This window comes from Zalophus californianus, chromosome 16 (genome assembly GCF_009762305.2).
Source record: "Zalophus californianus isolate mZalCal1 chromosome 16, mZalCal1.pri.v2, whole genome shotgun sequence".
Lineage (NCBI taxonomy): Eukaryota > Metazoa > Chordata > Mammalia > Carnivora > Otariidae > Zalophus > Zalophus californianus.
Genome location: NC_045610.1, coordinates 16,247,078 through 16,260,085, shown reverse-complemented (window position 1 = coordinate 16,260,085; position 13,008 = coordinate 16,247,078).

The window sequence follows — 13,008 nt, the reverse complement described above, 5'->3', positions numbered from 1 at the left end:
CCTTCCGGACGAATGAGGGACCCAGGGCTCTGATTTATGCCGAGGTCTTAAGAACCCCAGTTGTATCTGAGAGAAATTGGGACGCGCCCTCCTCCCAGACAAGTCCCAGGTAAGGTGGCCTTGGAAAGCAAGGAATGGTCTAAGTAATTAACCCTACTTAGAGAGCAATCATCAATCCCCAAATGAAGGTTCTGCTTTAGAGTTCAGGTGAGATCCAGGTCAGCACGTGAAGAAATTCCACGTGGCCCAGGTACATGAAGGAAGGAGCCTTTTATGGAACATCCTTGGATCCTTGGCCTGGATCACAGATAAAGAACAGTTACAGACCCTGCTCTGGTATCTCTCTCCACCTACCCATCTCCTTCCATAGGTGGAATGGGTTTCACTTGATGGAAAACTTGAACCTCTTCAAGCATATTCTGAAAGTAGGAAGTGGTTTCCCATGTCCATTTCCCTGGGCTGAACCTCTGCCGGTAGTCTAGGGACTCTCTCTGGCCCTGGAGTCCAGCAGTCTGACGTTACAGTTTGTTTCCCCACCCCAGGTTGTCTGTGCTGGCCACAAGGCTACGGGGGAGCATCTCAGTGGGTCCGGGAGAACAGGGGACAGTTAAAGATGAATTTGATGCACGGGGTGGGTTATAGGAAGAAGTCAGAACACTCTGAGGGAAAGACTTGTCATTTCAAGGATGCCAGATAGTAGGTGCTGGACGGGAGGGGCGTCTGACCGTATCTCATCCCAGGTGCCCAGGAGCCCCAGCTGGCCTATAGATTGCTCAGCATGTCACTGGAGCCCAGGAGTAAAAGAAACAACACCAGTGGGATAGAATCAGGAGGTCGAAGTGGAGAAGTGCATTGTGTCCTATGTGGGTTTGAAGTGTATGTGAACTTGGCAACAGGGAGTAAGTAGTCTGAATAGCCGTGTCGCCAGCAGGAGGTATGGCCACATAGATATTCTGAGTAGCCAAGTGATCCACTGTGGGTAGTGGTGCTGGACAAGTGACTTTGTATTTAAGGGGCCTTTGGGGCGCCTGGGGGGAACAATCAGTTAAGTACCCAACTCTTGGTTTCGGCTTGGGTCATGATCTCAGGGTCGTGAGGCTGAGCCCCCAAGTCAGGCTCCACGCTCAGCACAGAGTCTGCTTGAGATCCTCTCTCCCTCGCCTTCTGTCCCTACCCGCCTGCATGCCTACTCTCCTTCTCTCTCCCTGTAACATAAATAAATCTTTAAAAATCTTAAATCTTAAAAAAAATAAAGGACCATGGTCCATGTCCTCCAAAACCAGAGGACTTCTGGGAGCTGAGGATGGAAATATGGCGTCTGAGAAGGAGAAGATACTAAGAAGTGGCTGGAGCTGGGCTGGAGCAGGAGCTGAGGCAGCCTGAGAAGGTGACAGTATCCACCAGCATCACCAGGATAGCTTTGTCTTCATGTGAGAAGAGTAGGTCAGAAGGGAAATCCAAGGATGTTCAGGAATCAGGAGTACAATCCTTGCACTGCCGGTCACATCTGGTTGCATGAGGCAAGGTGTTCGTTTTAGCATAGGGCCACCTGAAGCCCTGCACACCTGTTTGGCTAGAGTTGCTGGTTAGGGAGGAATGGTGGGTCAGGCATCACACCTGGGCAGAGGCTGACCCTACCTGGGTAGACAGCCATACCACTTGTATCGCCCCAAAGGTGCCTCCTGGACAGCCCTAGCTCATTCCAAGATGCCTATCCAGCATCTCTTAGGGCAACAACAAGAGAGGCAAGTAACAACCAATTTCTCTGGGCTGAGGATCTAAGGTTAAAGTTGCCCACTTTTGTTGGTCCTCTAGATTTCTGTTCAGAAGCTTTGGCTGGTAAACTGGGAAGTGTCTGGCGTTGGGAGTGCACCCCTCTGATCATTGTAAACCCTGGGATGCAAGGTAACTGCTCAAAATTTGAGAGGCACCACGGGTATGCCCACAGCCCATTGGAACAAACGTGTAATTGCAAAGCCAAGAGTCTCAGTCATTTGCCGTATGCAGTCCTTCCTTCATCTTTGAAGGGATGGGCTTGGAAAATTGTCACCAGTGTCCCACAAACAATTGTTCCACATGGCTTGGCCTTTTCTTTCTAAAGGGAATATCCATTCAGATTAAAAGAAAGCAAGGGATCAAAAAAGCACGTGTTTTTGCAAATTTCATACATTTTCCTCCAAATATTTTGCTAGCTTGTTCCTTGATATTTAATGTATATAATAATACCTTCCGGTGTCTCAAATAAAGTTGTGATTGAAAATCATTTATACTGGAAATGGTTTCTATCTAATCATTTGGATTTTCAAAAGGAAGTTAAGTCACCCCACTTCTGGGAAGCAATGGTTAAGTCGTGTCCCATGAAGAACCTCCCTCTGTCCACCCCTCTAAGACAGGCAGGATAAGTTGTCTACTGTTTGAACTTTTGAAGCAAAAAGAACAAAATAAACCTTTCTAGAGGAGGGCTGAAGAAGCAGTGTATCTAATTTGATTGTTAATAAAGAGTCACTGCTTTATTACTGAGGGCAGAAAATTGAGACGTCTGAAAAACTTCCTTTTCTGATCCTTATCTCTTGCGGTTCTAAAACTTCAAGATAACAAGCAAAAGGGATGCCTGGGTGGCTCAGTCGTTAAGCGTGTGCCTTCGGCTCAGGTCATGATCTCAGGGTCCTGGGATCGAGCCCGCATCGGGCTCCCTGCTCAGCAGGAAGCCTGCTTCTCCCTCTCCCACTCCCCCTGCTTGTGTTCCCTCTCTCGCTGTCTCTCTCTGTGTGTCAAATAAATAAATAAAATCTTAAAAAAAAAAGATAACTAGCAAAAATGAGCCAACTAATTAACTTCTGGACTAGCAAATAGGAAGGAGCCTCCTCTGATCTCAGACCAGAATTGTCTAAGCCACAGAGTAAATATTACCTTCATTGTAAGCAACAGAAACCAACCCTGGTCAGCTCCCACACAAAGAGAGGGATTTATTAGAAGTATAACGAGGTGGGGGCACCTGGCTGGCTCAGTCAGTGGAGCATGTGACTCTTGATCTTGGGATTGTGAGTTCGAGCCCCACATTGAGGGTAGAGATTACATAAAAAAAATTTTTTTAAGGACAAATTATTTGTTTTAAAAAAATAAAATAAGGAGCGCCTGGGTGGTTCAGTCAGTTAAAATCTGCCTTCGGTTCAGGTCATGATCCCGGGGTCCTGGGATCGAGTCTCACGTCAGGCTCCCTGCTCACTGGGGAGTCTGCTTGTCCCTTTCCTCTGCCTCTGCCTGCTTCTCCCCCTGCTTGTGCTTTCTCCCTGTCAAATAAATAATAAAATCTAAGAAAGAAAGGAAGGAAAGAAGGAAGGAAGGAAGGAAAGAAAAAAAAGGAAAAGAAAGAAAGAAAGAAAGAAGAAAGAAAGAAAGAAAGAAGAAGAAAGAAAGAAAGAAAAGAAAGAAAGAAAAGAAAGAAAAAGAAAAGAAAAAAGAAAGAAAGAAAGAAAGAAGAAAAAGAAAGAAAGAAAGAAAGAAAGAAAGAAAGAAAGAAAGAAAGAAAGAAAGAAAGAAAGAAAGAAAGAAAGAAAGAAAGAAAGAAAAAGAAAGAAAGAGAAAGGCTATGGAATGGTGTGCTTCTGGCATTTTTTCTCAGCTCTGCGGTCAGTGACATCGTGTTGGTAGCCTGAAGTCGGCCATGATGGAGCATTCACCTCTTGGAAATGAGTACATGCTGTAAGTCAGAGCTTTTGTGTTGTTATTGCTGTTCAATATCTACCAGCATAGCACTCACTACAAGCAAGCTTTGTAAAGTGAGAACATCTTCCCCTCTCTGAGGAAACCAGTAACTGGGGGATAAGAGGGCAGAGAAGTAAGATATGAACTGCTCAAGTATGTAGGAAAGTCCCAGGAAATGGTGAATGTTGCTGACTCATAATTAGAAAGAGAAGGGTTCTGGGGCGCCCAGCTGGCTCAGTCCGTAGAGCATGTGACTCTTGATCTCAGGGTCGTGAGTTTGAGCCCCATGTTGGGCGTAGAGATTACTAATAATTATAAAAAAGAGAAAGGGGGGGTTCTCACTTCCATGAATGTAACACCATGTTTGGTATCATTTTGGATTCCTTGTGTGGACAAAATGTGGCCCAGGAGCTCTTCTGGGTTTTGTTTTGTTTTGTTTTTTTTAAAGATTTTATTTATTTGAGAGCAAGAGAGAGAAATAATGAGTAAGAGCACGAGCAGGGGGATGGACAGAAGGAGAAGCAGGCTCCCCACTGAGCAGGGAGCCCGGACACGGGGCTCGATCCCAGGACCCTGGGATCATGACCTGAGCCAAGGGCAGACGCTTAACGACTGCGCCACCCAGGCGCCCCTCTTTTGGGGCTTTCAAGTGCACTTCTGGCTGTTGGCCTGGAGGCAGTGCTGTACCCGGCACGTGGCTACATGTACCAGGGACTCTCAGAGGATGCTGGTCAAAAAGATGAAACGCGCCTCTAAGTCAGCAGTGGCCATTCAGTTGAGAAGGTTGCACAAGATGATTTTCCTCCAGGGCTGAGGGGGCTGGGGCACTGCTGCACAGTCCCATGTCCTGATGCTACATCCACGGCTGAGTGAGAAAGCCTGGAGGTCCTCTGGGTTGAGGATGAGCTTTTCTCGGAGGGATACAGCACACGCCCAACTTTGCTGGGGCCACAGCCCAGGCAGGGCAAGTGGAGTTCTATATTTTTTGTTAGAACTTCTTCACAGCTCATCACCTGTCACTCAGGAGTACTATCGTCTGCAAGGGACACCAGCAGGTAGGCTTCTGATCAGAAAGCGGGATAAGAGCCAGGCATTGAATGGGTTGTTCAGACATGGGAACCTCCTATAGACAAGAGTTGGTCGGATTGGAAGCAGGTCCAGGACTCAGAATGCTGAGGCCAACCTGGGTTTTAGAGAAAAACTTCCATCCCTCCATCCCTACCCAGGAGAAGGGACTTGGCCCAAGGTGGGCTCTCTGAGGTCTCAAGAGGCAACACTAGCGTGGGGGTTGGCAGGAAACGCTCTTTCCTGTGAACTGGGAGCAGAAGCCCCATAGGAGGCCTCAGAAAGCAGAGAAGAGCCTGAACCTACAGGGGAGCAGTTAGGAAAAAATAAATTGGATCCCAAATCAGGCTCCCTGAGGCCAGGGGAGCAAATCTGAGAGGCAGACCAGAGAGCTCGCCTAAGGATGTGTGACTTTTATTGAGCACCCACAGGTGGAAGCTGCTAGGGGGCTACCAGGTTCGGGTGGATCTAAATGAGAACTTATTTTCCCCCACAAACCTGCTCTTTCTGAGTTTCCCATCTAGGTGAACAGTGCTTCTGTGAACTCAATTAGTCTTAGACTCCTTGCTTCCTGCATCCCCTGTGTACCATGTAGATAGCTTTCAAACCCATCCCTTCATTTTATAATTCATTGCCACTCCCATGGTCTGGGCTCTAGTTAGTTTTCATTTCATAGAATTTTAATTGTTGTTCATACCTACTACCTTGCTCTTCTCCAAACTATCCAGAGCGATCTTTCAGCACAGAAACGTGATTAGTTCCCTGCTCAGAATTCTTCTCCATGCCAGGAGAAAATCTCATCTCCATATGTTCTTTTTACAGCTTGTGCCCAAGAAGGGATATAGGCTTCAGGCCACGTTCAGTTCTCATTTGAACATTTCCATTCCCAATTGTCTGCTTTCCATACCTCTTTTTTTTTTTTTTAAAGATTTTTATTTATTGAGAGAGAGAATGGTAGAGAGAGAGCATGAGAGGGAGGAAGGTCAGAGGAAGAAGCAGACTCCCCGCTGAGCAGGGAGCCCGATGCGGGACTCGATCCCGGGACTCCAGGATCATGACCTGAGCCGAAGGCAGTCGCTTAACCAACTGAGCCACCCAGCGCCCCTCCATACCTCTTTTGGATCTAGAAGTGATGGCTCAGAATCATTCTTAATAATTGGTGATCTATAGTGTTTGAGAGATGAGTTCGGACTTGTGACTTGTGCCTTATCCTCAGTCAAGAACAGTTGCTGAAAATATTTATTATTACTATTTCTTAATTCTTTTTAAAAAAGATTTTATTTGGGGTGCCTCAGTGGCTCAGTCATTAAGCATCTGCCTTCCGCTCAGGTCATGATCCCAGGGTCCTGGGATTGAGCCCCGCTCAGCGGGAGGCCTGTTTCTCCCTCTCCCACTCCCCCTGCTTGTGTTCCCTCTCTGGCTGTGTCTCTCCCTGTCAAATAAATAAATAAAATCTTTAAAAAATATATTTTATTTATTTATTTATTTGAAAGAGAGCGAGCGCGCAAGTACAAGCAGGGGAGGGGCAGAGGGAGAGGGAGAAGCAGGTTCTCCGCTGAGCAGGGAGCCCGGGACCCTGGGATCATGACATGACCTGAGCTGAAGGCAGGCACTTAACTGACTGAGCCACCCAGGTGCCCTATCTCTTAATTCTTTTTTGCCTCTTACCTAAGATAGCCATGGTGAGAGCAAAGGTGTCCTGTGCTGTTTCCAGTGACAGATCCTGAGCCTGTAGCCCGATTCTGGTGGGTGGTCTTAATGTTCTGGAACAGACTTCTCCCCCAGCATAATTGTTTGGAGATTTTACTTCCTCACCCATACCCAACAATCCAGATTTGCTTACTGTCTCTTGGGCTGTTGTTTTGGCTTTGCTTACAAAGAGCGATTGGAGACTTGGCAAACAGTCTGGCAGCCTGGTGGATTGTTAGGACCCACCTCAGACTCGGTTAATGAATCATCCACTTTGGCTGAGTCTGTAGTAGGGTCACAGTTGGGATCCTCGTTTGATCTGAGGAGCACTGGAGGCGGTGGAAATATGCATAATGTTTTTCTCGCACTTCACACTTCCAACACAGGAAAGTGTTAGGAGGCTTCAGGAACTAGAGACTTCTCCTGCTTTGCTGAGGGATGACATGAACAATAAAAAGAACAGTAATGGTGACTTCCCAAAATTACTTATGAAGTTGGTGCCAGCATGATAAGCACCACACTTCCTGTTGAAGCCAATGAGGATGATGCCCTACTTTCCCGTCCCTCATTGTGGCCCTTGTCACATCTCTGCTCAACTCTCTGTCCAGGAATTTCCCTTATCAGTGGATCTGCCAAAAAGACCAACTTTTAAAAAAGGAACAGATAATGGGGTGCCTGGGTGGCTCAGCCGGTTAAGTGACCGACTCTGTTCCAGCTCAGGTCGCGATCTCATGGGTCGTGAGATCGAGCGCTGTGGGGAGCCCCACATCCAGCTCTGAGCTGAGCAGGGAGTCTGCTTGAGATTCTCTCCCTCTGCCCCTCCCACCCCACTAGCGCCCATACTCTATCTCTCTAAAAAATAAACAAATACATCTTTTTAAAAAAAGGAACAGATAAAACACATGTAAAATCTGTAATACAACATTAATCTACAGGTAAAATCTTTAACAGGAAACTCGCAATTATATGGAACACATTTTTTGTTTGAATACATCTTGATTCAAAATTTGTTGAAGCAATTATTTTTTGAACTAAGTGGACTTGGAAGACTTTTGTAATCAAAATGTTCATTTTGTACTAACAGTTTTTTAAATTTTTTAAAATATTTTATTTCTTTATTTGACACAGAGAGAGAGAGCAAGAGAGGGGACACAAGCAGGGGGAGTGGGAGAGGGAGAAGCAGGCTTCCTGCAGAGCAGGGAACCCAACGCGGGGCTCGATCCCAGGACCCTGGGACCATGACCTGAGCCGAAGGCAGACGCTTAACGACTGAGCCACCCAGGCGCCCCACTAACAGTTTTTTTTAATAATGGAATTTGAATTTTTTTTTTGCATGAGACCTTTTTTTCTCTTTCATTTGGAGATGCTCCGATGTATTTAATATTTTTTACCCCACTTATAGTATCTTATCTTTTGAATAAATTCTTGTCTGAAAATTCAAAAAGTATTTTTTTCTTGGGTTAAAATAATACCTTCCCTATTTTTCTCACCTCTATTTCCAGTCCTTCAATTTCTTTCCCCAAGCAACCTGTTACTATTTCTTAAATGTCTTTCCAGATATATTGCATCCATATGTAAGCGTATTTGTGCATGCATATGTGTATTTTTCTCCACTTAAAAATTTACAAATGATAGCTTGTATTTCCTGCCTATTCTGCACCTTACTTCCTCTCATGCTACATCTTAGAGGTATTCCACATCAGTGTATGCGATGGTTAATTTTATGGGTCCATTTGACTGGGCCACAATGTGCCCATTTATTTGGAGACAATGTATTCCCCTTTTGGGTGTGTTACTCTGACTCATTTACGGAGTGACCCCAAAAGCTGCTAACTTTGAGGGGTGCCCAGAACAAGAGAAGGCTCTGCAGTAGGTCCAGGCTGCCTGGCAAGCTGCTCTGCCACTTGGGCCATATTTGCCAGCAGATCCAACGGGGCTTAAGGGTCAGTGGCAGACAGGGATGCTGTGGGGAACCTCTGGCAGACGCCTGTGGGTGAGGCCCTTAAGATTTTTGAGCAAAGCCCTGCCATTCTCTGTGAATAATGGTATTTTTAAAAAACATTCCTTTCTTTATTTTTGTAGAAAGAGAGAGAGTGTGGGTTAAGGGGCAGAGGGAGAGAACCTTTAAGCAGACTCCCCACTGAGAAGGGAGCCTGACGCGGGGCTCGATCTCACACCACAATCCATGAGATCATGACCTGAGCTGAAACTGAGTCGGACACTTAACCCACGGAGGCACCCTGGTGCCCTAATTAATGGTATTTGACAAACAGTACTCTCTCCATTTGAGAAACAACACTTGGCCTGAGTCTTAATAGAGGCTGAACGCCTGACCATGGGCCACCAGGTTACCATGCAACCTGAGCGTCCATCATGAAGTGGGTATGATCTGACCCACAAAGCCATAAAGTTGGGCATGCACAGGAACCCTCCATCATCAAGTGGAAGTGGTATCTAATGACTGGGCCCAAGCAGGCTCTAAAGGCCCAAGTAAGATACATCAAGAAGTGGCCCAATGTCCGTGGTCCCCACTCCTGCTATAATGCCTTCTAAGCAGTGGGCAGGACTCTGAGTAGTGCACCTGGTTATTCATTTTGCTTGGAAGGAGTAAGGCCAGATGTGAGATTATATACTGATTCATGGCATGTGGCTAATGGTTTGACTGAATGGTCAGGGACTTGGAAGGGGTGCAATTAGAAAATTGGTGACAAGAAACTTTGGGGAAAAGTTATGAGGGTAGACCTCTCTGAACAGGCAAAATACATGAAGATATTCGTGTCTCCTGTGAATGCTCACCAAAGGGTGACCTCAGCCGAGGAAGATTTTAATAATCAAGTAGGTACGACGACCCATTCTATGGCTATTAATGGGCGTCTTTCCACAATTACTCCTGTCATTGTCCAATGGGTTCATGGACAAAGTGGCTATGGGGACATGGATTGAGGTTATGCATGTGCTCAGCAACATGAACTTCCACTCACCAAAGCTAAATTGGCTGTAGCCACTGCTGGGTGCCAGATCTTCCTGCAGCAGAGACCAACACCAAGAGTCTAGTATGGCACCGGGGCGATCAATCAGCTACCTGGTGGCAGGTTGGTTACTTTGGATTGTTTCCATCAAGGAAGGGGTAGTGTTTTGTCCTTACTAGAATAGATACTTACTCTGGACATGGATTTGCTTTCCCTGCACACAACGCTTCTGCCAAAACTACCATCCGTGGACTTACAGAATACCTTATGCATCATCATGGTATTCCATACAGCATTGCTTTTGATCACGGAACTCAGTTCATGGCAAAACAAACATGGCAGTGGGCCCAAGCTCGTGGAATTCACTGGTCTTACCGTGTTTCTTACCATCCTCACCAACGCTGAAGATTCAGTTTATAGTGCTCATTAATTGGTACTACCTTGCAGAGTGGGGGAAGATTCTCTAGAAGGCTGTGTATGCTCTGAACTAGTGTCCACTATATTCATGGGTCCAGGAATCAAGGGAAAGACATTGGATGGGGTACCACTGATTATTACCCCTAGTTATCCACTAGCAAAAATTTTGCTTGTTGTTTGCACAACTTTCTGCTCTCCTGGCCTGGGGGTCATCGTTCCGAAGGGAGGGTTGCTTACATGAGGAAACACAACAATGATTCCATTGCCCTGAAAGTTAAGACTGTTGTCTAGCCACTTGGGGCTCTTCATGCCTCTGAACCAGCAGGCAAGGGTGCTACTGTGCTGGCTGGGTGATTGATCCTGACTATCAAGGAGAAATTGGACTCCTACTCCACAATGGAGGCAAGGAAGATTATGTTTGGAATATAGGAGATCCCTGAGGGCATACCTGGTGATTAAGGTCAATGGAAAACTACAACAACCTAATCCAGGTGAGACTACTAATGGCCCAGACCCTTCAGGAATGAAGGTTAGAGTCATTCCACCAGGTAAAAAAACAAGACCAGCTGAGGTGCTTGCTGAAGACAAAGGAAATACAAGAAGGGTAGTAGAAAAAGGTAGTAATAATACTACCTGTGATCACATGCCCAGTTATAGACATGAGAGCTATAATTGTCATGAGTATTTCCTTCTTATATTGTTATGAATATGTGTATATACATATATTTGGCAGACGTCTTTGTTCCTTCCCTCTTTTATTCGCTTGTAATATAAGATGTATTTAAGGATTGTTAATTTAACGTTATTGTATTCAAGTTACAGGAGAAGGAGAAGAGTAAATATCACTGAAGGACTTTATCTCTTCTTATGGGGAAAGGGTTAGTCCATTTTTGGTTCTACACAGGATATTTGTATCATGTTAAGTGGAATTATGATCTTGTTATTGTCTTTACTTGGAGAGTAAGCATGATTTAAGGGGAGGCATATAGGTGCCAAGTTGACAAGGGGTTGACTTGTGATGTTTAATTTTATGTATCAACTTGACTGGAACATGGGGCGCCCAGATAGTTGGTTAAACATTATGGTGGGTGTGTCTGTGAGGGCATTTCTGGATGAGATTAACATGTGAATCAGGAGATTGCCCTCTCCCATGTGGGCCTCATTTAATTGGAGGAAGGTCTGAACAGAACAAAAAAGTGAGGCGAGGGAGATTTTGTTCTCTTCTGCCTGTCTTCAAGCTGGGACATAAGTCTTCTCCTGCCTTTGGATTCAGACAGAACTCACACCTTCAGCTCTCCTGGTTCTCAGGCCTTTGGAATTAGCCTGGAACTCTGCTATCAGCTCTCCTAGGTCCAGCTCGCTGACTGCAGATTTTGGGTCTTCTCAGCCTCCCTAACCATATGAGCCATTTCCTTATAATAAATCCCTATAGATACTGGTTCTGTTTTTTGAAGAACATAGACTAATACAGTGTACATTGAATTTTCGTTCTTTTTAACGAATAGATTGTATTTCAAATGATGAATGTGGTATGATATAATCATCTTTGTTGATACACAGTTTGGCTCTTTCCAATTTTCCAGTCTTTTTCTGATTTCACCAGTGTATCAGGAAATATCTGTATACACACATCTTCGTGCACATATGCTACTATACCTGAAGGCCAAGGAATGTGATTTAAAAGTCTTAAAAGTGACATATATATGTGTATATGGATAGCCAGGGGTGCCTGGGTGCCTGGGTGCCTCAGTCAGTTAAGCGTCTGACTTTGTTGGCTCAGGTCATGATCTCAGGGTCCTGGGATCGAGCCCATTGTCGAGCCCAGAGTGGTGTTCCCCATTCAGTGGGGAGTCTGCTTCTCCTTCTCCCTCTGCCCCTCCCCCCACTCATGCTTTCTCTCTCTCTCTCTCAAATAAATAAATAAAACCTTAAAAAAAAAAAAGAATAGCGGGATGCCTAGGTGGCTCAGTTGGTTAAACGTTTGCCTTCTGCTCAGGTCATGATCCCAGGGTCCTGGGGATTGAGGCTCCCTGCTTGGCGGGGAGCCTGCTTCTCCCTCTCCCTCTGCTGCTCCCACTGTTTGTACTCATTCTCTCTCTCTGACAAATAAATAAAATCTTAAAAAAAAAAAGAAAAGAATAGCCAGTCAACTCATATAACTAGCTAAATACCAGTAGGGACATTATCTATAAGTGGGTCTCTTGAACTGCATAAGCAGAGAGAGTGCTTTTCACAAGCCAAAGGATGTTGGCTATTCTTTACAGGAAGCCAAATGAGTCTCTTTGGGCTTCTTGTAAAAAACACCCACTAGAATTATGATTTTGGAATCATTTCCATTGCAAATCTCCTCTTTCCACACCCCTTTAAAAGGCAGCTGTGCTATTTGGCTTCTAACCAAGGCCTGCTGCACCAACAATTCTCTAAATTTTATTTATATTTCATGTGCAGTATGTTCAAACTCTCACTTCCCCAGGTGCCAGATGCTGGTTTGGATGTACTCCAGTGGAAAGTGCTTTCCTGTAAAATAATAAAAGTAAAATACTGAACAAACTGCCTCTTTATATCAGACTTGCACCTAGTGTACCAAAGTTAAGTATTCTAATAGTGACTTCACTATTTCCCCAAATTTGCAATCCCCCAAATTTCCACTTCACCTAGCTCCACACCAAATACTTTGTCCTTTGGCTTCCATAGGATGTAAATGCTTCTAGTCCTTTTATACCTCTTCAGTGCTCATTTGAAAATGTCAGAATGTAGGATCTGTCTCACATGATTTCAGTGGTGCCTAATGTAACCCACCAATGGGTATTTCAAATATGATATGGATGAGAAAACAAGGATTTTAACTTACTTTCAGGATTTTTTCCTTTTTTTTTTTTTTATAAGTAATCTCTATGTCCAATGTGGGGCTTGAACTCATGACCCTGGGATCAAAATTTGCAGGTTCTACCAACTGAGCCTGCCAGGTGCCTCTACTTTCAGGATTTTAAAAGATATCTAATAAGTTAATGTCTGTTATGTTCATAGCTTAATATATTTTCACTAAAAAGTGGTGCTTTCTGGGGCACCTGGGTGGCTCAGTCGGTTGAATGTCTGCCTTCAGCTCAGGTCATGATCCTTGGGTCCTGGGATTGAGTCCCGCATCCGGCACCCTGCTCAGTGG